This window comes from Rhincodon typus, chromosome 2, assembly GCF_021869965.1.
Source record: "Rhincodon typus isolate 14 chromosome 2, sRhiTyp1.1, whole genome shotgun sequence".
NCBI lineage: Eukaryota > Metazoa > Chordata > Chondrichthyes > Orectolobiformes > Rhincodontidae > Rhincodon > Rhincodon typus.
Genome location: NC_063333.1, coordinates 90746712 through 90774237, shown reverse-complemented (window position 1 = coordinate 90774237; position 27526 = coordinate 90746712).

Sequence of the window (27526 nt, the reverse complement as noted above, 5' to 3'; positions counted from 1 at the left end):
TTAGCAGTGGTGTGCAGTGAATAACACTGACAGAGGGGTTACAATGAGAGTGGCAATGGAATGCACAGTTGTACTTACTTAATTTAGGAGACGCGGATGTCTTGGCATCACCTCAGGAGCGATCCCGGCCTTCTCATGAGAAGGACAGCATTCTCTCCCCATTAGGGGTGAGGAACCTAACACCAGGTACCCTCCACCACCCTGGCTTTGTTTTGCACTGTTATTGGCTTCTCTCTCATATGATGAGCAACAGAATGAAGTGGAAGTGGTTGGCACAGCTGGTGCTGAGGTGTCCCAGGTGAGTGAGCATACAGCATGGAGGGCATGCAGGGTGAATGGCATGGGAGGCTGTGGTAGGGGAGGGGTGGGGGTTACAAGAGCAAGCGAGGGAGGTTGTTGCAGGCAATAGTGAGCACAAGCCTCAGGGAGAGGTGGGTGCGGTAGACAGAGTGAGTGTGAGGAATGGGAGAGAAGCATGTGGCACTTACCCTGGAGGAGTGGAGAGGTTCATTAACCATCATCCTACTCTGCTGCCCTCCAGACCATAGAGACAGCACTAACCTGGGTGGCATCATAGGACCAGACTGATGGGGTCTGGTGGTGTGGTCACCTCTGCAGGTCCTCAGGGAAGAGGCTGGCATTCCTCAGGGCTACCTGTCCACCATGACCTGTAGGCCCCTGTTGGTGAATCATGACACCACGTTTTTCTTTGTGTGATATCTTCAGAGCACTGTCTGTCATTGAGCAGGGCACTTTATAAAGATGGCAAAATGCCAGGCTTGCTGGCCTTCCAGGGGCTTTCCAGTGAGTAGTGAGTTCTTCTGGGAATAGCGAGTGGTAAAAATTGTGCAAAGGATTAGGGAAGATTGTTAATTAAGCAATTCTGGTGAAGCCAGCAACAGCATATGTTGGGCCTCATGGAGAGAGACTTTCCATGAAACTCGACAAAATGGAAACTTAGCTAAGAGAAAAGGAAGATTCACCTCAGTGTCACAAAGGACTGCTTGCCAACATTATCGATGATAGCAATAATTCTATGGGTCTGCTCTGGGGTTAATTGGAGCCAAGTGCCACATCATTAGAATTGTCTCCTCTCAACTTTAACCAGAAATAAATCCTTGCCTAAGTTTTTCCTGCATCAGCTATTTTTGTGGTATCTTTAAGTGTGATTACCAATTTAGTTACAATTAATGCTCATCTATGGTTTGTCCTAATCTAACTGTGTGTGATGAGGACAGGAAATTTCAAACTGGTTCCTCAATATAATTATAGCAACAAATAAATAGGTTAAGATTACTTGAAGTTACTTGCAATTATATGAGACAGAAATCTTTTTCATCTCATTATCCCTGACTGGGTCTAAACTAGGCCCATGATTGTATAGCAGCCTCTAAGATACAGCCACCACACTGAAGTATAATAGACAAGTGATGAAACATATGAAAAATGTCCAAAAAATTCTTTTACAGGATGTGGATAATGGCAGTGTTTAGAGTTGAACTCTAGCTGCCCTGGAGAATGTGGTGCTAGTCCTTTCTCCTGAGCCATATCTGTATGTCATAGAGGCGCCCCATAATGCTATTAGGTAAACAGTTTCAACATATTACACCTTTGACAATGACAAAATAGTGACACATATCCAGGTAAGGATGATGTGTCAATGTAGGATATTTTGAGGCAATGCTGTTCACGCATTCCTGGTACTTTTAAGTAGGTGGATATCAAGTGGTTGGAAGGTTCTACCTGAGAATCCTTTGCAAATTCCTTTAAGTGTATACAGATAATACACAGGAGTAGAATGGAGACAGCAGACACATACCTGCAACCTTTCACTCTGTGAATAAAATCTATCGCACATAAAGACAGGCTAAAGTTTCTTCCTTCAATTGGCTCTAACATTATAACCAAAATCATTACTAAAGCTCATTTTATAAAAAATCCCTACAGTGTGGAAGCAGGCCATTTGGCCCATCGGGTTCATATCAATCCTCTGAAAAGCATCCCACCCACCCCTATAACCGTGCATTTCTCATGGCTAATCCACCGAGCATGCTCATCCCCAGACACTATGGGTGATTTAGCATGCCCAATCCACCCAACATGCACGTCTTTTTCGAGGAAACTGGAGCACCCAGAGGAAATCCACGCAGACACAGGGAGAATTTAGGCAGGTAGAACTGTGTAGGAATTCACTGCTGTCTGCTAATCAGTGCGAGAATTGTACTTTGGCTTTTCCCTGGGAATATTTTTGAGTGTCTGCAAAGGGGGCTAATGCTAACATTGTGTGCACTAATTGCTGCCTTGTCATATCAGCTAAGCAAAAGCAATCCAGCAAACATATTTATAAGTATAACCTTAACTTTTCATCTCAGAAGTACATTCCATATCTATGACTGGGAGACATTTCGTAGTAACCACATTCACACACTGAACTGTAGGTATGTAAGACATGATCTGTTTTGTGGAAGAGAGCCATTCCTTTGGTGGGAAGGAACATTGCTATCATGTTGGCTTACTGTCAAAATTCTTACTCACCTAATGTAGCATGAAAACTATAGTTGTTCAACAGCCATTTGGATAAGGTGCTCCTTATGCAGGCATCACGATGATCTCTTTGGAAAGCCTCATGTACATTGTGTATTGGTATGACAGGAGATTTAATTGCGATGGATGTGAGGACTAAAGAGTTCCTTCAATAAGATTGTGTTAACATTTCGACCTTCTGCACAGATTATCGATTCAAGCAGCTGACATAGACTTCTCCGTAGCTGGAGTCCTGGTGGCCTTACTTCAAATTTAAGGCAGTGTAGAAGAAGACAGCAATTTAAGGTTTTTGCAAAGATCTGTAGCTCGGGTTGTGGGTGAGGTTGTTGACTTACTCACCAATCTGGCTTGTTCTCGTTCAGATGTTTCGTCACCACGCTAGGTGATATCATCAGTGGAGCCTCCGATGAAGTGATGTTATTCTACTCCATTTGGAATTTATACTGTCCGGTCCGTTATGATGAGTCGTGTCATTTCTGGTTTTGTTCTGTATGGGTTTGTATATGGGGTCCAATTCTATATTGCATTACGGGTGGAGAACCTTGCCTCTAGGAATTCCTGTGCGTGTCGATGTTTGGCTTGGGCTAATATGGTTACCTTGTCCCAGTTTATGGCCTTTATTGTCCAAATGCACTGATAGTAGGGAAAGTTTATCGTGTCATTTTGCTGCTAGCTGATGTTCATGTATTCTGTTGGCTAGTTTCCTTCCTGTCTGTCCGATGTAATGTTTGTGGCAGTCATTGCGTGGTATTTTGTAAACTGCATTGGTTCTGCATGTTGTGGGAATGGGGTCTTTAATCCTTGTAATTGTTTGTCGTAGAGTGACTGTAGACTTGTATGCATTTCTGAGAAAGGGTCACTGGATCCAAAACATTAGCTCTGATTTCACTTCACAAATACTGCCAGACCTGCGGAGCTTTTATATGTTTATATATATAAAATAGCCAGGTCCCAAACACTGACTCCTTGGAACCCCATTAGTTACTGCCTGCCAGTTGGAAAAGGCACATTTATTCTCTGTTTCTTTTCTGTCAACTAATTCTTGATCCATGCCAATTTTTACCCTCTATCCCATGTACTTTAACTTTGCCCACTAACATCTTATGAGGAACGTTATCCAAAGCCTTCTGAAAATCCAAATACAGGACTTCACATCCCCTTGTTCTCCCTTATCTATTCTATCACTTACATCCTCAAGCTTCTGACTATAAGGAGTTGCATGTTGTTTTGTACAGATCATTTTCTCTTAACATATTTACAGAAGCTGTTATGGTCAGTTTCTATGCTTCCTACAATTTTGCTCTCATAATCCATTGAGGGCAATAGGCAACACCAGGAGAGCCTCCAGGTAAAGACTGGCACCTGAGGAATGACCAGAAGAGAGAAACTCCAATTTTAACCTCTCCACCCAGCAGTGTTGAAACTGAGAGCCACTGCACTGAAGGACAGGGCCCTACTACTGCCTGACGGGAAATAAAAGGCAGGTCCAGTCAAGACACGAAGGCCTGCTGTGGCAGTGGCAGCGTAGTGGATCCGAATGTCCGTTCCTCGTGGATTTCCCGAAGGCTCCATCGTCGGTGGGTCTGGTCTATTCTTCTCGGTGGCGGTGCAGCAGTTTCAGCGATGGCTATAGCAGTGGCTATATGGCGGTTCTGGTTCATTCCTCATTGACGATGGCGGCAATGTGGCAGCTTCAGGCAGCAACTGAAGTGGTGACGGTTTCAGTGTCGGTGACGTGGTCAATCCAGTCTGTCCCTCCTTGCTATGGCGCCTATGGCTACAGTGTCACCTTTGGCAGTGGCAGAGTGGTGAGTCTGGTCCAGAACTCCTTGCTTCGGTGGCCTCAGGGCGCAGCTTCGGAGGCGACATCCCGTAGCCATTCCACAAACCCGGACTGTCGTGGAGGGAGCAAAAGATGAACTTTGTCCTAACTTTGTCTCAATTATTTCTTTTTTTAATTTCGACAATTAAAATGATACCAAATCGTGATGCCTTATACATGTCTCATTGTGTTTTCATAAATACTAGTGACAATAAATTGTTATTCTATTCTATTTTCTCCCTCAATCCTTGGAGAGGTTTTTGTCCTTTTTTGTCGAATTCTAAAATGGTCCCAATCCTCAGGCATGCTGCTTTTTCTAGCAGTTTTATATGTTTCCTCTTTGGATTTAGTCCTATCCTTAATTTCTTTTGTAAGCCATGGTTGAGCCATCGTTCCTCTTTTAGTTTTGCGCCAGATAGAAAAGAATAACTGTTGTAATTTATGGACACTTTTTAAAAAATATGAACCATGGCTATCCTTTTAGTAACGTTCCCTAATCCTTCCTCACCAATTAGTGCCTCATCCACTCATGGTTCCCTCTATTTTGATTCATGAAGATTATGATAATGACCAGGATATTGACCAGGAGGATGATCCAAGACAGCGTAACAGAACAATGCATCGCTGAACATGAGAAACCAGAGAGAACCACATTCAAACGTGTTTTCAGGATGAATGGATTGGAGTTGAACTTCTTCCAATTGTTTTAAGAGTCTGTCAGTAACACTGCAAGAAGCCTCTGCTTAGTGTGAAGGACATGTAGACTTTGCTATTTTTGCAGTCCTTAATCTTTTCTGTTACTGAATGAATGTCCAGTTATCTCTCTGACTGTAAGTTTGATATCTTTGGGTGATCCCACTTTTGAACAATCACTGTATTACTGACTGTTCAGGAAAAAGCATCAATCAGTGAGAGGGTGAAGTACCATTGATTGGTACAAAGTTCCAGTAGTACATAAAGCTGCCATCAGGATGTCAGATCCTAGTGCTGTGCAGTGACGTCTCTCATGACAGACAACAGGTTGAGAAGAATCCTGAGGAATCTCCTTTCATCCCTTCTATCATCAGTTGATTGAAATTTTTGATGTTTCAGAGTGAAATGTTGTCCTCAAACTCTCGAGTATCCTGGAGGACAACATTGAGCCTGTGAGGGGCAGCGCTGTGTGCAGCTTTTCTCAGCATGCCACTGACGGAGGGAGAGTGGGCATGTGAACGGCCCACTACACATCTCCCAGTCGACTCCATACTCTCATTCACAGGCTGGGTGTTGACGGGAACGCGCCGCACTTAGCCTCAATGTCATCCACATTAAGGTGCAACACTTTGGCTGCAGTCCTCAGTGCTACAGTTCAAGAGTCCCTGTCACCTGAGGATATCCGCAGGGAACTGAGGTTTTACAAGAGGCCTGGCCCTCAACAACTTCCTTCAGCCATGACATTTAAAGTGGCTGCTCACCTCTCACAAGGGTACTATGTAACCAAGCTGACAAAAAGGCAGCAGAACAGGCATTTCAAGAAAATAAGTTGTGTCAGTGCTGTGTTCACCAGATTGAATTCCCGAGACGAATGTAGAGGGAGACTCCCCCAAACCCCCGACATGAAAGTCCCTGAGCTGGAGGAGAGTGCAGGGGAAAGTCTTGCTGGTGCAACCTCTGAGGGTTTGGGGGCTCCTGCTCAGAGGTGAGGGTGAAGCTGAGGCTCTCAGTGCTGGCTACTACAGAGTGGAGGCTCACAAGCTACCCCTTGTGTCTACATAAGAGAAGAGAGGGTATTAATTGTATAAGAGAGATTGAAACTTGTGAATATTAAGAATGAGTTCAAACTGGTAGACATGGGAGAGCAGCAGAGCACAACCAAATTCCCAATCGGTCGCCTATTGAAGTCTCCCCATCCCCACCCCCATGGGCAGTCAATCTCTGCTCTGGCCATTTCAAGTACTTTCTCCTCATAAGGAGAGAAGAGTCAGAATTAGCATTTTTCTGTTTTTGTCTCCCTCTTGGAAGGGAGAAGAGTGAAGGTCTTAAAGTAGTTAAAATTAACACAGAAAATGTATTAGAGAAACTTTCATGATGAAAATCTGTCAAATCCCTGGAATTCATGGCCCACATCGAAAGGTTTCATCTTCGCCACGTATTATTTAACAATGTATTGTTAACTCTGAAGTCGCATCTGTGGTAACATTTCTTTTTGATAACGGTGACAGACAGTGTGTGTGTGTGTAATGTGAAAATGGGGAGGCAGCCAGGAAGGCAAGTTACTGCACGAGTCATCAGGAATTTTCACAGGAGATTCAACACAAGTGTCCTGGACCATCTCAACTCCAGATCCACATCTAAGAAATTCCAATCTGTATCCCACATGAAACCACCAATGAGGTGAAATGTATCACCACAAGCACAGGAGAGGAATTGGTGCCAGGAGCAAACCTCGCAAGGATCCACCTCTCTTTCTCTCTTCCTTTAAAAAAGCTTTGTAAAAATTTCCTCAATGATCAAATATTTGCTGCCTTTCTCTTATTTCCTTTCTTCAATCAGTATCTTGTTGCCACGCTCCGACCAGCAAATACTTTGGGGAATAACTTCCCTTAAAGGTGCCGTATAAAAATAAGTTGCAGGAAAAAAAAGTGTTTTATTTTGCTTTGTTTTTATTCCTTATATCTTCTTCATAGAATGTATTACTCCCTGCCCAGAAATGATGTACTCAGAACTTCTGCCAGTGATGCTTTTGAGCCAATGATGGGAATTATTTCCTGTGATTTTCTCCTCTTCCTTATGAGAATCAACTAGCCTGTATTCTTAAGCTGCCACTTCCCCCCCAAAGCCAACACCAACTCCATATGTGGAACTGCAGACATGGAGCTATTTCCTCCTATTATATGGCATTGCTGTCACAGTGCGCCATTTCTAACAGCTTTGTAGCATATTGGTGCAGAACATGCAGGCGGTCTGTTGTTCCGTTTGTGACTGTGTTGAATGTTAATGTTAACAAACATTTCTCAGTGTTCTTCAGAACATTAAGAGACAGAAGTTATCAGCCTCAGTAACAGCCCCTCTACATTTTACGCAACTATGTCCATCATGCCTAGAACCTGGCAAATGAACTTCTTTTAAAATAAAAACATGGTTTAATCTAGAAGGAATGCCTGAAATTGTTTCCAGATGTGTACCATGCAAAAGCCATTCAAAATCATTTATACAGCCTGTTCAAAACAACTTAACTCTATGTCCGGCAGTTTTCTACAATGAACAGTAAACGTCTTTTTTTTAACCAACAACTGCACTAAAATGTCACACTAATTTTCTTCCCAGGATGACAATTAGTTAAGGTTATGGAAATGAAACAAAAGTGCATTTAAAGAATCCATGCTTAAGTCGTTTTTTTGATGCATAGCTAGTGCCCAGCAATTGTAGAGCGTGGAAGAACCAAAGATTACAAGTTAAAATGCTTCACCATTAGTTTTGAAAATTTAGTGGTTGGGCAGGTGCCAAGACAAACTTAAACATTTGGCCAATGAACACACACATCGTACACCTGGGAATAGAATGAACTGCAGTACAGTAAAGCAGCACGTACCACACTGTAACTCTAACCCTTTTCAATGGGGTTCAGAGGTACTGGAAATAACACTAGCTTACACACTGAATGACTAAATAGGAGTGGGCTGGTGATGAACAGTTTTAGAAACATGTCAAAACAGAACTTGCCAGACTGAAATGAAATATCTCGATGCTTGACATTATTTCACTGGAAAAATCCATCTTGTGAGGTTTTGTATCAACTGTTTTGATTTACTTGAAAGGCAGTGAAACCTTGAATTATATGCACTATTAATTCCAATTTTCGCATTGCTTTTGCAACATTATTTTCACTTCATGTTTATCCCTGTTCTTTTCCGATTGTATTTATGAAGCTGCTTCATTTTGTATTACAGCTGCAAAGGTTTCAGTGGCTGTAATCCTTCATAATATCCCATTGTGGATTGGCTAGCTAGAGAAGTGCTTGATCTCATTGTTTCAGATTTATATCTCCCAGGGTGAAGTACTTTATCGCAGTATGAACCACCACCTAGTGGGTTGCTCAAGAACTTATATAATTATCCTTCCAGTAATGATGGACAGAGTTAAATGATTGCCATCACAATAAAAATGAAAGCCAGGCGCTACGTTGTGATACTTGTAAAAGTGGATGTTCAATTCTTTTCCTTCTATCTTCTGATTTTTAATGTCTGGCATTTTTCAAGATTACAATTGTTTCGAAAAAGGGAAAAAGAAACACTAACTTAAGATGGCCACTAAAATAACTCCACAGAGGCCTGCATCCTGTCACCAAGTCACCCTTTATTTACACATGGAAAATCTTTAACATTTATCCAGCTCCATCAGAGCTAGGTCTCAGAGTGAACAGGATGTCTGACATTCCTGTTCCTTATCTGTTAGCCAGGTCTCCCTGATTGGACCAGACTAACCGCCCCAATCAGGGAACTTATATTCTATGATGTCCATCTGGCTGACCTCATTACAATCAACACATCCCTCCATTTCTGCATCTGAGGACATAGGCCGGTTCTTTTCTCGTAGCTCCTTCTGGGGCGTTTTAGCACTGGGTCAGCTTCCTCCAACTCTGCTTCTGATACAGGTGGTGTGTAACACACAGTAGATCGCCTCTTGTGCCTGGAGCGTCTCAGAATAAATTCTTTCTCCTCTTCAGATTGCAAAGGCTTCGAGGGGGGTGACATCTGCTGTGCCCATCTCAGATTCTGAGGTATCACTTGAAGTAGAGAGAGAGAACCCATGGTTTCTGGAACAGTCAGAAAGGCAGTCGACGAGCTGGACACGTTTTGCTCCAGCACCGTTTGCAAGTTTGCAGCTTTCATATGGTCCACATTCAGGAGTGTCATGCCTACCCAAACTTTATATGTCACTGGACCTGACCTCACATTGATCAGGCCACTTATCCATGCAGGGCCATTCCCATTGTTCCTACCCCAGACTTTGTCTCCTGATGTAAACTGTTTCTTTTCCTTAGCAGAGTCTTGTGTCCAACATTGACATTCCTGATGCTGTTTGACCCTTGTTCCCCATCCCCACCCCACCCCCCCAGGTCTGGGAAGATCAGATTTAACTGGTGCTGAGTCTTGTCCCCATTGGCAACTCTGCTGGAGCTACCCCTGTAGTTGCATGAGGGGCGGTCTGAAAATCAAATAGGAACTGGGACAGAAAGCCACGAAAAAAGCTATAAAAAATAGTAAAATGGTTTATGAGAGGAAACTAGCTCAGAATATAAAAACAGATAGCAAAAGTTTCTACAATGATAAAACAAAATAGAGTGGCTAAAGTAAACATTGGTCCTTTAGAGGATAAGAAGGGGGATTTCATAATGGGAAATGAGGAAATGGCTGAGGCATTGAAAGGTATTTTGTGTTGGTCTTCACAGTGGAAGACATAAATAACATGCCAAAAATTGATGACAGGGACCTAGAAGGTAGGTGAGGACCTAGAAATTATCGTTATCACTGAACAGGTAGTGTTGGGCAAGCTAACGGGGCTGAAGGTAGTCAAATCTTCTGGCGCTGATGGAATGCATCCCAGGTTATTAAAAGAGACAGCAGGGGAAATAGGAAATGCGCTCATGGTAATTTACCAAAATTTGCTGGACTCTTCAGGGATTTGGCAGATTAGAAAACAACAAATGTAACACCACTGTTTAAAAAAGGAAGTAGACAAATGGTGAGTAACTATAGACCTGTTAGCTTAACTTCTGTAGTGGGGAAAAGGCCTGAATGTATAACAAGGAAGAAATTGTGAGACATCTGGATAGATATTGTCCCATTGGGCATACGCAGTATGGGTTCACGAAAGGCAAATCATGTTTAACTAATTTATTGGAATTCTTTGAGGACATTACAAGTGTGGTGGACATTGGGGAACCGGTGGATGTGGTGTGTCTGATTTCCAGAAGACATTCGACAAGGTGCCGCTTAAAGAGCTGTTGCATAAGATAAAGGTGCATGACGCCACGGGTAATGTTAGCATGGATAGAAGAGCAGTTGACCAACAGAAAGCAATGAGTGGGGATAAATGGGTGTTTTTCTGGTTGGCGGTCAATGGTTAATGGTGTGCCTCAGAGATCAGTGTTGGGACTGCATTGTTTGAAATTTACATAGATGATTTGGATAATGGGGACCAAGTGTAATGTATTAGAGTTCGCAGACAATGCTAAAATGAGTGGCCGAGCAAAGTGTGCAGAGGACACTGAAAGTCTGCAGCGGGACATAGCTAGGTTAAGTGAGTGGTCAAAGGTCTGGCAAATGGAGTACAGATGGAGCGTTGGTAAATGTGAGGTCATCCGTTTTGGTAGGAATAACAGTAAAATGGACTATTATTTAAATGGTAAAAAAATTGAAGCACACTGCTGTGCAGAGGGACCTGGATGTTCTTGTGCATGAATCACAAAAAATTGGCGTGTAGATGCAGCAAGTAATTAAGAAGGCAAACAGAATTTTGTCCTTCATTGTTAGAGAGGGATGGAGGTTAAAAAAGGGAGGCTATGTTGCAGCTGTATAGGGTGTTGGTGAGGCCACACCTGGAGTACTGCGTGCAGTTTTGGTCTCCCTACTTGAGAAAGGATGTACGAGCAGTGGAGGAGGGTACAGAGGAGATTCACTTGGTTGATTCCGGAGTTGAGAGGGTTGGCTTATGAGGAGACACTGAGTAGATTCGGACTGTACTCACTGGAATTCAGAAGGATGAAGAGGGATCTTACAGAAATATATAAAGTCATGAAGGGAATGGATGAGATGGAAGCAGGAAGGTTGTTTTTACTGGCAGGCCAAACTAGAACTAAGGGGCATAGCCTGAAAATAAGGGGGAGCAGGTTTAGGACTGAATTGAGGAGGAACTTGTTCACCCAGAGGATTGTGAATCTGTGGAATTCCCTGCCCAATGAAGTAGTTGAGTTTACCTCGTTGACTGTTTTTAAGGCAAAGACAGATATAACTTCGAACAGTAGAGGAACTAAGGGTTATGGTGAACAGATGGGTAAGTGGAGTTGGGGCCTGAAAAGATCAGTTCTTATGACAGTTTTGTATCTAGAGAAGCTGTAGGCTCTTTCTTTAAGCCTGCCTTCAAAGTTTGGGCTGCTGTTTCTGTCAGATCATTGGATGATGGATGGTATGAAGCTGTCCTTATCTGAGGGAAACTGTTCAACTTTTGGAAGTTCTCAAATTCCCTACTGGTAAACAATGGCCTTTCATCTATGACCAATACTTCTGGGAGTTCATGTATTGCAAAAGATGTATGTAGTTTTTCCATTGTCGTCCCTATGTTTGAGGAATGAACTCGATGTATGTCCAGCCACTTTGAGTGAGCATCCACAATGACCGAAAGCATTGAGCCAATGAAAGGATCTGCACAGTCGGTGTTTAACAGTCTGGGCTTTACCCAGCCATTCCCACAAATGTTGGCTGGTTATGGAAATGGAACAGAAGTGCATTTAAAGAATCCATGCTTAAGTCATTTTTTTGTTGCATAGCTAGTGCCATTCCCACAAATGCTGGTAGTAATTTTTGTCCTTGTTGGCACTCTGGGAACTGCCCCATGAATGTGGCTATGCCTGCATCCAACGCTGGCCACCAGACATAACTTCTCACCAACATCTTTATTTTGGATGATCCTGGAGGAGTTCAGCTATTATCTGGCAGTGATCTTTGTTCAGGATAATCACTCTTGCTCCCCATAATAATATGCCATCCTCTACTGTGATCTGGTCTCTCCGGGTCCAAAAAGATTCCAATTCTGGTTGTAATGGCCCTTTGGTTTCTCCCATCACCACCAGCTGTTTCCGTTTTGCCAGGACAGGATCTTGCTGCATCCAAAGTCTGACATTGTCAGCTGTGACTGGAAATATGCCCAGAAAACGTAAAACCATTACGGACTCTTCCGGTGGCGGTACCACCGGTGGTGTATCTGCCAGCAGAAGTCAGCTCAATGCTTCCGCATTCACTGCTTGGCCTCCCAGACAGTGTTCCAACTTGTAATTGTACATGCTTAGTGTTAGAGCCCACCGCTGAATTCAGCCTGAAGCTATGGGTGGTACTGTGTTCTCCTCTTTAAGACGACCTAGCAGGGATTTGCGGTCCTTTATTATTACCAATTTACATCCGTAAAGGTATTGGTGGAACTTCCTGACTCAAGATACGACCGCCAAATCTTCCTTCTCTGTATGGGCATATTTATGCTCTGTATCAGCCAAAGTCCTAAATATATATCTGGTTGGGCATTCCTCTCCATTGGGCCACCTATGAGCTAATATTACCCCTATGCCACATGTGGAGGCATCACATGCCAATACCAGACCTCACTTCAGATCATTGTGTGCCAACACCTTAGAGGGTGATAGCTGTTTCTTCACTTCCCTGAAAGTTTTAGCTTGGCTACATGACCATTTCCAAGGCCGACCCTTTTTTAAGAGTTGATGCAAAAGTGTCAGGATGGAGGCCAGGTTATATGTGAACTTTCTATAATAATTCACCAGCCCAATGAAAGATCTAAGCTCTGGTACTGATGTGGGAGCTGGGGTACATTTGATCATCTTCACTTTATCTTCCAATGAGTATAACCCAGTATTGTTGACTCTGTAGCCCAAGTAGATTGCTTGGGATGCCTGGAACACACCTTTTCCCCTTCTAAGGCGTATGCCTGACTGGGAAAACCATCTAAGGACTATATCCAAGTTCTCTAAGTGTTCTTTATTGGTCTTCCCTGTTATCAGGACATCATCTAGATAACTGGTGACCTGGGATGGATCTTGTAGAATGTTCTCCATTGTCTACTGAAAAATTGCACAGGCTAACAATAGTCTAAATGACAGTCTTGTATATTGGTGCAAACCTTTGTAGCATGCTTTTGGGAATCCTCATCTAACTCCAATTGCAGGTAGGTATGGCTCACGTCCAGCTTCATGAATATCCACACCTCCCCCCACTCACCCTGCCAGGTTTGCATATAAATCCCCTGTGCAACAGATTGGGTATTTATGCAGCTGTGAAAAATGGTTTATTGTTTGCTGAAAATTGCCACAAAGACAAACTGACCTGTCAGGCTTCACAATCTGTACATTTGGTGCTGCCCATTCTGCAAGCTGGACTACTATGATGATTCCTGCACTTTCCAGTCTTCTGATTTCTGCCTTTCCTTTTGCATGTAAGGCAATGGCACTGGGCAGATGTTGCAGAATTATGGAATTGCTTCCTGGTCAACATGCAAGGTAGCCTTGGCTATTTTGATAGTCCCTGGACCTTCCTGAAAAACTTCCAGGTGTTTGAATTAGGACTTCACTCAAACACCCTAATCAAAAATGTTGAGCCAATCTAGGTGAATCATTCTCAACCAGTTTTGCCCCAATAAGCTTGAGCTTTTTACTACAATCACTGGTAGCTGAACTAACTGCTTTTCATAGGAGACTGGAACCAAAGTTGTACCCTTAATCTGTAAAGGGTTCCTGGTATAGGTTCTCAGTCGAGCCAAGGTTTTGTGCAAGCATAAGGGTTGGAATCCAGAGCGAATTTTGTTAAAGACCGGGTTTTCCGATCAGTAAAACTGCTGTGCCAGTACCAACCTTCATTAGAAATGGGGGGCCACTTAACAGGAGTTTAATTTGATTGTCTCTGATTTGGACGTTGCTAAGCAATTTAACTGTTCCAAACCAGATGCGGGTGGACTTTCCAGGGTGTGCACTCTCCTGGATACCGGCCCATGAGTTCTCTTACTCAATTTAGGTCTAATGGAACTGTTTTGCTGCCTCGAGTCCACATACCAGCAACAATTATAATAGCTTGCCATCCTAGTTCCTGAAGAAAATTTTAACCATTTGGCCAAGGCTTGGCTTTTGAGGATTTGCTGAGTGAGACCAGTGAAGCCAGTGCCAAGTGGTTATCATAACCCCCTGAATAACCTCTATACATTCTCCTCTTGTGTGGGTATGTGTTGTGTTCAATCATTGTCTGGGCTGCATCAGTAGCCTACCTTGCACTGCAACTTATGAACCAGCCAAGTCGATCTTAAAATTCCCATTCTGGTGTTCAAATCCCTGCATGGCCACCTCCTTCTTACCTTTAAAGCCACAACAAGCCTCTATATCCTTTGATCTTCTGGGTAGTCCCTGATCAGAAATAATTGTGAGGTAACGTCTGTCGCTGAGTGATGTGGTTATTAGTGAGGGGGGGAGCCAAAAATTCAGAAGTGGGAAAGAAAGATGGGGAGGTGTAGAGGGGGATATCCAGAGCAACAGAAGGCATGGGCCCCAGGGTGGAGCAGTGGGAATTGGGGTGGGGGGTGTGAGGTTGGTCGTGGGGGCTGGGGGGAGGTCATTCGTAAGTGTCTGAGTCTTTTCCTCAGGGTAGGGGAGTCCAAAACTAGAGGGCACATGTTTAAGGTGAGCAGGGAAAGATTTAAAAGGGACCTAAGTGGCAATGTTTTCGTGCAGAGGGAATTTAGGGAATGAGCTGCCAGAGGAAGTGGTGGAGGCTGGTACAATTACCACATTTAAAGACATCTGGATGGGTATGTGAATAGGAAGGGTTTGGATGGATATGGGCCAAATGCTGGCAAATAAGGCTAGATATATTTAGGATATCAGGTTGACATGGACGAGTTGGACCGAACGGTCTGTTTCCATGCTGCACAGCTGTATGACTGTATGACTCTGTTCAGGATATGTTTTTAGTGAGGTTGTGCAATTGCCTTCATTCAAGTGGTGTTCCCCAAGCTCAGTTGGACTGGCATGAATGTCCACTTCCATTGGAATACCCTGCAACTCATATACTTCACTTGCTGCATTTTCCAATGACAAAGCCATTTGTAGTGCCTGTTTGAAGTCCCGTTGGGCTTCAGCTAGTTGGTGCTTTTGCATGGTTACATCGTTAATCCCACTCTTGTTGCCACGGAAATAACTTCACAGAGGCCGGTATCCCATCACCAAGTCACCCTTTATTTACATGTTGATAGTCCTTGACGCTGATCCAGCTCCCTCAAAGGCAGCTCTCAGAGTGAACATGATGTCTGACACTCCTGTTCCTTATCTGTCAGCCAGGGCTCCCGGATTGGACCAGACTAACAGCCCCAATTAGGGAACTCATTTTCTATGCGGTCCACCTGCCTGACCTCATTACAATCACTGCAGCCACATTAATCACCTAACCACATGTTAAGCCATAGAGTCATAGAGTCATACAGCACGGAAACAGATCCTTAATGCCAAACTAAAGTAGTCCCACCTGCCTGCTCCTGGCTCATATCCCTCCAAACCTTTCCTATTCATGTACTTATACAAATGTCTTTTAAATATCATAATTGTACCTGCATCCACCACTTCCTCAAGGAAGCTCATCCCACATGTGAACCACCTTCTGTGTAAAAAATTTGCCTCTTACGTCTTTTTTAAATCTGTCTCCACTCACCTTAAAAATGTCCCCCCTAGCCTTTGAAATTCCCCCTCCTAGGGAAAAGACAACTGTCATTAACTCTATCTATACCTCTCATTATTTTATAAACTTCTATCAGGTCGCTTCTCAACCTCCCACTCTCCAAAGAAAAACGTCCCAGCCTATCCAACATTTCTTAATAATTCAAACCTTCCATACCTGGCAACATCCTAGTAAATCTCTTCTGAACCCAACTGAACACAGTATTCCAGAAGAGGCCTCATTAATGTCCTGTACAACCTCAACATGACTTCCCAACTCGCATACTCAAAGGACTGAGCAATGAAGGCAAACGTACCAAACAACTTTTTAACCAACTTGTCTGTATGTGACGTAAACTTCAAAGAATTATGCACCTGCACCCTTAGGTCCCTCTGTTCTACAACACTACCTAAGGTCCTGCCATTAATTGTATAAGCCCTACCCTTGTTTGTTGTACCAAAATGCAATACCTCGCATTTATCCAGATTGAACTCCATCTGCCATTATTCAGCCTGTTGACCCATTTGATCAAGATCTCTCTGTAACCTTAGAAAACTTTCTTCACTCTCTGCTCTGCCACCAATTTTGGTGTTGTCCGTAAACTTACTAACCATGAATCATCAACAAAAAAACCCTAATCTAAAGTGAAATTAGTGTGTCACCAAAGTGACTGAAACCAGTCACTGTAGATTGTATCCCCTATTTGATTTACAGCTTTCTGCAAGTTTCACATATTAGGATGAAAGTCACCTGCAGGTTATCCAACTTGAATAGAAGTCAGAAATGGGAAAACACAAATGAATTGTATTTCAAGCAACAGCTATTGGGTGAAGGAAGGGAGGAAAATGGATTTGTACCAGAATTTCTAGAAACTCTTCTCTTTCTTTATCCCCCTTTGTCTCTCTCTCTCTCTCTCTCTGTCTCCCTCCCTGTCACTCTCAGCCTGTCTAAAAACAGTATCTGCTGACAAAGCAAATTGGACATACATCCATTCACTAAGAACTCCTATATCTATCATGACTGCTAAGGATGCAAGCCCTCAGTTAAACAACTGTGGGTCTCAAAATAAAACCTAACACCTCAAGGACATTTTTTCATTAAAAAAACTATATTTGTGATTTTACTTTTTTTACTACCCTTTCATAAACTTTATTTCTGTGTGTATATTTTTATTCATTCATAAGATGTAGGAATTTCTGGCTAGACCAGCATTTATTGCCTGTCCCTAATTGCCCAGAGGGCAGTTAAGTGTCAACCACAGTGCTCTGGGTCTGGCGTCACATATGGCCAGACCTAGTAAGGACACAGTTTCCTTCCCTAATGAAAGTGGCTGGGAAATTTGTTGTTAGTAGTGCATGAGATGGAAAGTTGGGGAAGTGAATGAGTAGGAAGTACAAAGGGCAGGAAGGGATACTTGTTTGATAGGATGAGGTATGAGAGATGCATTGAGGCAAGATGTTGCTTGCAATAGTGAGATTGATAGAGTGGAAGAGCTAGAGTAAGTGTAGGTAGTAGAGGGAAGATGGTGACATTTAACCTTGCAGCACGCAAAATGTCATTGATCTTCTTTCTGGCCATTTTGTCTTACAATGGAGACAGCACTGACTCGGGTGGTTATTTCCATCCAGGCTGGCAGCATCAGGTGCTATAATCTCCTTTGATAGTCCACAGGATAAAGTATTCCCCTCCTCCCCTCCAGCCTGACCACTTCTAGGTCTCTGTTGGAAATTGGCACGCCAACTTCCCCCTCTCAAACATTTCCTCAGTAATAATGATTGAGAGCAGAATGTGAAGACGGGCTACTGGCTTACAGTGCTCGAAATGCATAGCTGCGGTTTAAATACAGTGTTCACAGTATGAACACTGAAAGACCCTGGCTCTGCTGCCACATAACTGAACAAAATGACTGCCACTGAGCCCAGAGACTCCCTACAGTGTGGGAACAGGCCCTTCAGCCCAACAAGTCCACACCAACCCTCAGAGCATCCCACCCAGGCTCATCCCCCTTTAACACACTGAATCTACACATACGTGAACACCAGGCAAATTAGCATGGCCAGTCCACCTAGCCTGCACATCTCTGGACTGTGGGAGGAAACAGGAGAACCCCACACAGACATAGGGAGAATGTACAAACTCCACACAGGCAATCACCCAAGGGTGGAATTGAACCTGGGCTCCTGGTGCTGTGAGGCAGCAGTGCTAACTACTGAGCCACCATGCTGCCCTGGTAGCATACTTGATCAGGTAACCAGGGGAATATTGCATGAGAAAGGTCACAATGGCCTGTGATGAGAAACTCTTGAACATGACATTCAGCCAAAAAAAAGGGAAGTTTTGGCTTGGTCTTTCTGTCCCCTAAAATATTGATTGAAGCTGTGGTGTAATAATATATTATTCTCAGGCGCAAGTTATGAGGTAAGCACTGATTTACATTGATCCCTTTTATAATTGCTGCAAACTCTTAAAGGTCCTATTCAAACATTTTTAAAATCAATTCCACAGCATTAAAATAAGTTGCATATGTTGATTTTGTGCGACTTCTCTCGCTGTGGGTAGGTTTGGAAGTACATGGGAGAAGCACAACAGAGCCCTGTATCAGTGATATTTGACCCTGCTTTGAACTAACACTGCAGGTTGGAGGTGGAGAGAATGTTTGAGTGAAGGGTGTTACCTGAAAGTGACTTATTTCACAACTCACTGAAAGTACAATATACCCAGTCTCTCCTGTGCTCTGGTTCAGCGTTCCTTTATTTTTCTTTCCTACAAAATCTGCAAGGCTTGCTATTTTGAGGGACATTGAAGTGATCAGGAAACATAAAATTCTGCTGATGGTCCCCAAAGAGAAAAGGCAGATTTTAGCCTTTTATTCATGCATTTGGGAAATCACCTTGACTTAGCTTAAACTGTTCACTTATGTTATTTCTAGTCCCAACCAAAATACATTTTGCCTAATGTATTCTGTTAAAATACATCTTGGTAAGTACTCTGCTTCACGCTGTGTACATTAGGAGATATATGGTATCAGACTGCAGAAAGGACATGAGATAGCTTTCTGTAAGGACCGTGAACAAATGATGCAGTGACTGACCCAATCATCCAGTATTTCATGATTTTTTGATGAACAACGTTGGTCATTTGTGTGATGTTGTGCTACATTGATGCTCCGTGTTGTTTGATCTTAGAATATGGCAACAGGAACTTATGCTCAGGATCTTTTTGATTTCACAGAATGTTACACAGAATGCACATACTGTAAACATTTTAATATTTTCTGGGCAACAACCTGCTGAGTATGTTTGACACTAGGCCACTCTGCTCTTACACAATGCAATTTTAAACCTCTGACATCATGGTCATTGTTCATTATTGCAGAGCACCTATTTATCCAAGTAGTCAGCTCACCCAGATGTAATGCTAATTATGTTTTCTAAAAGGAAGTAGATATATAAATAGTTATGTGCATTTTTGTCAAATGGAGAGGTATCTGAACAGACAAGATACATTAATTTGTGTTTTATATGCAACTATACAAAAGCAGCCCAGGATTATACACTGTGCATTACTCTGTAGTAATAAACGGCTGGGTGTCTATTAGGATGTTCTTCACCTGTGACCAAACAGACAGTGCAAATGACATTTGGCTGTGCTGCTTGTTCTCTCCCACCACATTGTAAAGACTGCAGCTCTTTAACTAGAACTTGATTAAAGAGGAAGGAAATGCTGTAGGGAACGCTTTGTGCTCAAAGTATTCCCTAATGCCAATGCAAAAATATTCATAATTATAAAATTATTCACAACTGTTTTAAAAACCGTCGAATTTCCTGCCCCACTGGAGACCTGTCATTTTGGTGCTGCTTCCTTCCAGGCTGATCATGTGACATCTCCAACAAGGAGAAGCAATAAGCATTTCAGAGCGACATTGATATTACTGTGGGGGTAGGGAGGGGGAGTCATACCAACAATGAATCTTTTCTGTAATGTCTTGTGAATCAGTCATGGCATTGCTTACGGAGAGTCTGGGGTCTTACAGAGCGTTTGTGATGTTTGGCTGCAATCTCGGCCTGTCCTTTTAAAGTGAGTGTTCTAAATAGGCACATCCAAATAATTGTAGCTGTTTAAATGGCTGAGGTCATTCACAGGGCAAATGTAACTACTTGCATATTTCAGACTCCAGGTCAATGGCAGGTTTCTTTCTTTTTTAAAGTCTGCTTTGCATCTCTAACAAATGCTGACATCTGAATCTGATGGGTGCCTGCAAGGCATTTGGCTCCCATGTCATTGCTTACAGTGAGTTGCATAATACTCTGCTTTATCAGACTATATAGACCACCTTCAAAGCAGTTGACTACCACTGATTTTCTTTTCTCCTTTCCCCATGGCCACACCTATGCACTAGTCTAACAACTACTGGCCAAGACTCAGCATAGTACGTTAAATGTGCAATTCATTTTAAAGGTGTAGAGTCTGAAATTGATTTTAAAAATGTTCGAATAGAACCTTTAAGAGCTTGCAGCAATTATAAAAGGGTCAATTGTAAGTTTCTTGGATAATATAAAATGCTTGCTCATTTCACCTGGTGCTCTTTGACCTAGAAGCTACCCTGACTGGAAGAAAGTAAGACAGAAACCACGTGGCAGCAGACACAAAGGAGAGCTATAACCAGAGGAGCTGGTAGGCGAAATATGAAGGCAATCAGTGCACAGATGTACAGTCAAAGAGAGACCAACAGAGACAGAAAGAGGAACACATTGGATTTTGTGAAGCGAAGAAGCAACTCAGTTTCAGAAAGAGGTGAGGTTTTTCTGTTTGGCAGTCGAGGAGACTGGATCTCTTAGAGGGACTGTTTGAGCTGGCTAATTGTGCTCCAAAACCTGAAAAACTGTGTGAATAGTTTAGCAATGTCAGTGTATCCCCAGAAGTGGACAAACTGAATTCTGGAAAGCTACACTATCAGTTTTAATGAATGGAATCTACTTTGTAATTTCTGCTTTACAGGTCATTTGGTAAATGTGGTTAGTTTACAGTTCCCACACGTGGATCATAATGAATGGCGTACCAAAGAGCAAACTACCTGACCTGACCAGAAACCACTCAGTTTAGCAGATTCCGTTCATTAGCTGAGGTTCAAAGCATCCTGAGCACAGACCAGTCCCCATTGGTAGATCCTTGAGCCAGTAAGGCTACTGGATCAAAACAGCCAGGGACTGAGGGCTTCCTTGCAAAGTGCTCATTCTCCTCCTGCCCTCATAGGAGGAGAAAAAATATTTTATCTTATATGACCTTTTCTGATCTCAGTTCCTCTTCTGCCTTCACTCTAACTGATAGGGAAGATGCAACAACGTTAGAATAATATTTGATGTCTGATGATGTGATTGAGAGACAACCTCCTCATGTCAACAAAGATCAGCCAGCCATCAAAAACTCCAGTTAAAATCACAGAGTACAGGATGCCCAAGGCTGGAGAGTGTTGAAAGGACATTAGTGATTTTAGCTGTGTGTCTGCCCATTTGCTAAGGGTCAGTCCTATCATGTCACTTCCTCCCAGCAGCCCCACCTCCCTTAAACACTCTGTGGAGCATTTAATGGGCTGGAGACAGGAATCCTGCCTCTCACTTGCGTGAAGCTCTGTGTCAGATGGAGGAGAGAATGGAACCACCAGCTACGGATGGAGACAAGGAAAGCCTTATAGTTTGCTGATGACTCCCTGTGAGTCTTCCTCCAGGCCGTAAGTGATCAGCAGAATGCCTGCAAGTTGGCAGGAGAAGAGGAGACCATCCCAGCCAGACTGACAGACCCTGCATGAAGATTGGAGAGGAATGTTGGCACCTGTAACACCATCTGAAGAACGTGGTTTGGTGCTGGAAAAAGCTCAACAATTCCTTGCCTGAGTGAGTATGTAATCATTTTCTAGAAGTACCAGCATGGGAGGTTGTGAGGTTGTGATCAAGGTCAGTTGTGGTAGTGTCTTGCCCAATCATAAGACTGTAGGACATCAAGAAGCAGGAACAAGCGGAAACCATTCAGCCCCTCAAGACTGTTCCATCTTTCAATGCCTTAAATATACACACACAGCATTCTGTGCCAAGGAGTTCCAGAGACTCACAACCTTCTGAGAGAAGAAATTCCTTCTCATTTCAGTCTTAAATTGGTTGCCTTTATTCTGAGACAATGCCCCCTGGTGCTAGACACTCCATGAAGGGAAACATCCTCTTAGCATTTACCCTGTCAAGTCCCTTAAGAATCCTATACATTTCAATGAGATCACCTCTCATTCTCCTAAACTCCAGTGAGTACAGCCTTTGCTCATGAGACAATCCCTCCATACTGGGGATCATTCTACTGAACCTTCTCCAAATTGCCTCCAGTGAAATAATATCTTTCCTTCAATAAAGTGACCAGAACTGCTCACAGTATTCCAGATGTGGTCTCACTAGCACCTTGTACAATTGCAGTCAGACTTCCCCAGTCTTACACTCTTAACCCCTTGAAATAGGGGCTGACATTCCATTATCCTTCCTAATTACCTACTGCACCTGTCTACTAGCGTTCTGTGTTTTTTACACAATATCCCCAAGTCCCTTCGCGTTGTGCCTTTTGGTAGATTTTCTCTGTTTAAATAATGTTCTGTTCTTTTGCTTTACCTTCCAAAATGAGCAGCTTCAAATTTTCCCACATTGCCAACTTCTTGCCCTTTTAACCTATCAATATCTCACCGTATCCCTCTCGTAATCTGCCTTTCCACCTATTTTTATGTCATCTGCATTTGTTGATATGCAAATGAATTTATTTGGGAACTTTAGCAAAAGGTTCAATTGAGAAACTAGCAGAAATTTGAACTTGGGTGATCAAATATGCCTAAATTGAAATTCTAGTCCTCTAGATTAAAATCTTAGGTGCAGCATGCTTTTCCAATGCCTTGACAATGTTTTTGAAGAAAACCGTCATGCCTTCCTTTTCTCTCTTCCTATCTCCTCTGAATGCCTTAGCACCATGAATATAAAGTTTTCAGTTCTCCTGTTATTTGAGTCAGCTTTCTGATTATGCTGTTAAAGCACAATTTGTGCCTGTAGCTTATCATTTCTATTTACCAGGCTCAGTCTATTTACTAACATGCACTCCATCCTAACATACTTTGTGTTTTCACTTGGTCTGAATCCTCCCTATTTTCAGCCAATCTCCATTCTGATGCAGTTTGTCTCTCCCAACTAATTGGGCTGTATTGCACCAATGCTTTATCATAATGCTTGTTCCTCTGCTAACTTTGTTTAAACCTCCCCTATTGTATATTTAAAAGATGACAGCTGTGTTCTGATAATTCCTGCTCCTTTTTATGTCTTTAAGTTTACACCAGCTGAAATCAGCGTCCTATTTTACTAGCATTCAATGATGCTGTCCATCAAGCTGTACAAGTAAATTGACTTAAAAGAGTCTTTAAAATGGCAATTAACTTTGCGTAATCCTTTTTATTCAGATGTACAGCACCATTACAACAAATAGTTTTCCTAAGTGCAAGTGCTCTTTTTAAGATGCAGAAGAGGAGGCCAAATAAAAAGATAGTAAGTGGGTCAAGATGTGCAAAAGCTATACAGTGTCCACGCACAGCGCCTGCACCAACAGAGATAAGCAAGTCTCACTTTGGTACCCGGTCAGTGCAGGCAGTGGCTTGATTTGCGAATTAACTTACGATAGCAGCGATATGTGCAGAGGTCTCTCTAACTGTTTAGCTGCTTGATTCTTCCAAACCACTCCATTCACAGCATGTAATGACAGAAGGAATATCAGAGGGATATCAGTCAGCAAAGCTCAATCAGTCAGACTCCAGCCTGCTCCAGCCAATGACCGAACTGACCTTCCAGGCCATTTTCTACATGTGCCTGCCTTTTCTTTCATATTGTACCTGTCACTTGTTAGCTCCTGTCCTTCCAGCTTTGGGATGCTCATGGATTTAGATGCACATTTTGTGACTATTCTCTTCGGCAGCATACATCCTTTCAAATTGCATTTATACTCAAATTGCATGTTCCATCACTATTTTGCTTCTCACATTGATCCATTCGAACCTGTATCTGTAAACAATTTTAAATAAATTGACCCAGAAAAGCTGTGTGCTACTTACACACATGATTTTGCAATGATTCCAGCCAACAGTAATACCAGACAAGTCAGATTCCAGCGTGAAATCCGGTTTTATCGATAATAATTTTTATATTTTATTTTTGTTTACCTTGAAGGTCAGTCACTAAATATATTTACAAGGACTTGGCAATGTACTTTTGTACAAAGTGTATACTCTTTACAAAGAGCATATGAGTTTATTCCACAAATCAGAAACAAAACAAACTAAATTACATCATGCAAGGTCTATTGGAGAAATCTCATTACAACACCAGAGAAAAAAGTTCACCCCTTTTATCCCAGCAATAACCTTACAGAATCTCAAACCTCAGTGAAAAGTCCTGCCTATCTCGGTGTTAAAGCTTCTTGTTTTGCTGGTACTACTGTAATTGGTGTCTTTTCAGCAAATCACCGCATATTCACTAGATGTTATTTTCTTAAGTCAGTGCCTCTGCCTGAAATTCTTAAACCAATTTGATAATTTATTCCCACTATTGCTTGACACATTTCTTCAATAGGTTGTAGGATATTTTTCTCTCTCTCACATCCCACTCTTCCGCAAGAGATTTCCAATTTTGGATCTTTCTCCTCTCTGAATTCTAAGCAATTCAGGACTTCTCCCCAGCCCTAACTTTTTGAAGATTGCTAAAAAACTCACCTCCACTATCCTGAACTTCTTCCTCCTTCATGGATGGCCTCTTCTCTCTCGTTCTCATGGTCATAAAATTCAAGTCAGCAAACGCCGTAGTAAATATTACCCCAGGTGGCTTGTTGGTCATTTAAATCAAGTAATGTTAGTTATGTAAATGCTGTTTTCAACTCCACATTAAAAACCACTTTTTGATCTTTCCAAAAAGAAATCAGATTTTCACAGAACAGAAAAATTAATATCTATTGTTCCTCCACTTATATCCCAAGTTCAACCACAACATTGTATACCAAACCAGCTGAAAAAATGAAAAGCTATCTCTAAAAGGCATTTTAATTTTCTATAATATGATCCTCTTAACATTATTTCTATTTTAATTATGCACATTTTACTTTGACAGTAATAACAACTTTTTATTTAAGTACACAAGGATTTTCCATAACAATCATCTTCTACATACGCCTGTTTTGATCACAGATTTTGATCATTTCTCTCCATATTTGCTCTTGATAAAGCATCCACTATGATATTGTCTCTTCCTGCTGCGTACATTATTTTCAAATTGTGTGGTTGTACCATTAACCTCTAATGAAACAGGCTCAAATTCTTGGAATGAAATCTTACTAGAAAATTTAAAATGTTATTGTTCACAAGCAGTTATTGAATATGTAGACCTCAAAGTGGTATAGAGCCAATGCCAAACTCATAGTCTCTTCTGTTTGTTCCAAAGTTGACTATTTCTCGAAAAATAACCAATTATTCATTCAATCCCCATCTTCTCTTTTGTGTAAGGACACTATACTAATGCTAATGTTACAGACAGTTTAAAATAGCTTTGCATAATTCAGTGCTGCTAAAGCTAGTGTCATGGTCAGTACAACTTTCAAATTGTCAAATGCACTCTGACATTCCTCTGGCCATTCAACTGACTTGCCTTTCTTTAAAAACCACCAAAGGAATGATTAAAGTGCTGAAGTTTAGAACCAATATCTAGTAGAATCTGGTCATGCCTATTTACCACAAAATCTCTCATTTTGTCTTAGACAGTGGAAACACCAAGGGAAACACCCTTATTTTTGCTTCTGTAAGTATTACTTGGCTGTTCTGTAGTGTGGATTAAATAAGTCATATTTTTAATTTGTCAAATTCACCTTTGCCCAAGCTCATGTGCAAGTTGGCTCTTTGTGACCAACTTGGCTCTTTGTGGCCAAATTGACTCTTTGTAATCAATCAAGCAATTCCCTTAAGTCTTGTAAATGTTCTTCTTTGGTTTGGCCTAACACAACAAAATCATCAATACATAAAGCGCTGTTGCATAATTCTTCAATGACCTTGTTAGTTAATCATTGAAAAGTTGCTTGCTCATGTTTTTCATTCCGAACAGCATGACTTTACATAGATAAAATCCATCCAAGGTTATAAAAGCTGATAACTCTTTGGCCATACTAGTCAATGGAACTTGTCAACGTCCCTGTAATAAATCAATTCTTAGAATGAAATATGCTTGTCAAATCATCTCAATACAACCCTCCAATCCTGGAATCAGATATGTGGCCTCATCTGCTATCACAATGACTGTGATAATCTGTTGACAATTGTTATAATCCATTTCTGAATGCATTTCTGAAGAAGGGCCCAGACCCGAAGCGTCAGCTTTCCTCCTCCTTTGATGCAGCTTCGCCTGCTGTGTTCATCCAGCTCTACACCTTGTTATCTCAGATTCTCCAGCATCGGCAGTTCCTACTATCTCTGTTATAATCCAGCTGGTTTTGTTAGCATCACAATAATTGAGCTCCAGCTACTGTGACTCTGTTCACTACTGTAATTTCCTTCATGAACATAATCTTTGCCCTCACCTGCGCTAACTTCCCTGAGTTAACTCTGTAAGGATGATGTTTTATGGGTGATGGGTTCATTATATTAATTCATGTGCGGACAAAGATATCTTCCCTGGCCAATTTACACTAATTGATTAACCATGCCGAAATAGTTTTCATTAGTCACCTCTACGACACCACACAATATTCCATTTAACTTTTTAAGCACTTCCATTTTATCCAGTCTAATAAAGTCAACTGTAGACTTTTCACTTTCTGATATATTCTTAAATCACTCTTATATTTTTACTTTACTCCCTATTTCTTTCATTACTGTAAACACACTTCTTTCCTGACTATCTGCTATTATAGTATCACTTCAATATATTAACATGACACACTCACTGACTTTTCTCTAGTCTCAATACTCACGACATAACTCACATCATTAGGCTAGATTTGAAAGGAAATCAGCTAAGTGTCATTTTTGTCAAGTTTCCTGGAGATCTTCTCTTGGTGAGGCGCAGAGTGTTTTTTTCACACTATCATCCCAAACTCACTTCATTACCATGGTACCACACCTCTATGGTGGCCCACTTGTCCAACGTTAGCCTGAGTCTTCAACTTGTTGCAGATGGAAGTATTCGCCACTTCCTAGATAGCTTACACCAGCACCATGTTTAAAAGAACATTGTACTCTCAAGCAAGCATGATCTATATGGATCTGCCCTGCACACTTCAATTAACTTGCCCTGGACGTGGCAGATAAGGGGAAATTGGTACCCTGCTCTGCAGTCAGAGACCTGGATATCCTGGTGGATTCAGATGAGGGATATCGTCTTTCTCTAGGATCAGCAGATACCTGACACCAGAGCGTGTAGTCTAGTCCAAAGTTATTGCCTGGATCAGTGCAGACTCAACCATTCAGAGGAATGTCCAATTAATCTCCTTCCCTGCTCTGCCAGTGTAAATTATACCATATGCTCATTGCTACCTTCACACTCAGTCTACCTCTGCTACTGCACACACCTCCTGCCAAGGCTTCTGCTCTACATTCCACACAATTGTATGAACCATCTTCTCTCAAACCACTTTTGTCATCCACCATAACACATTC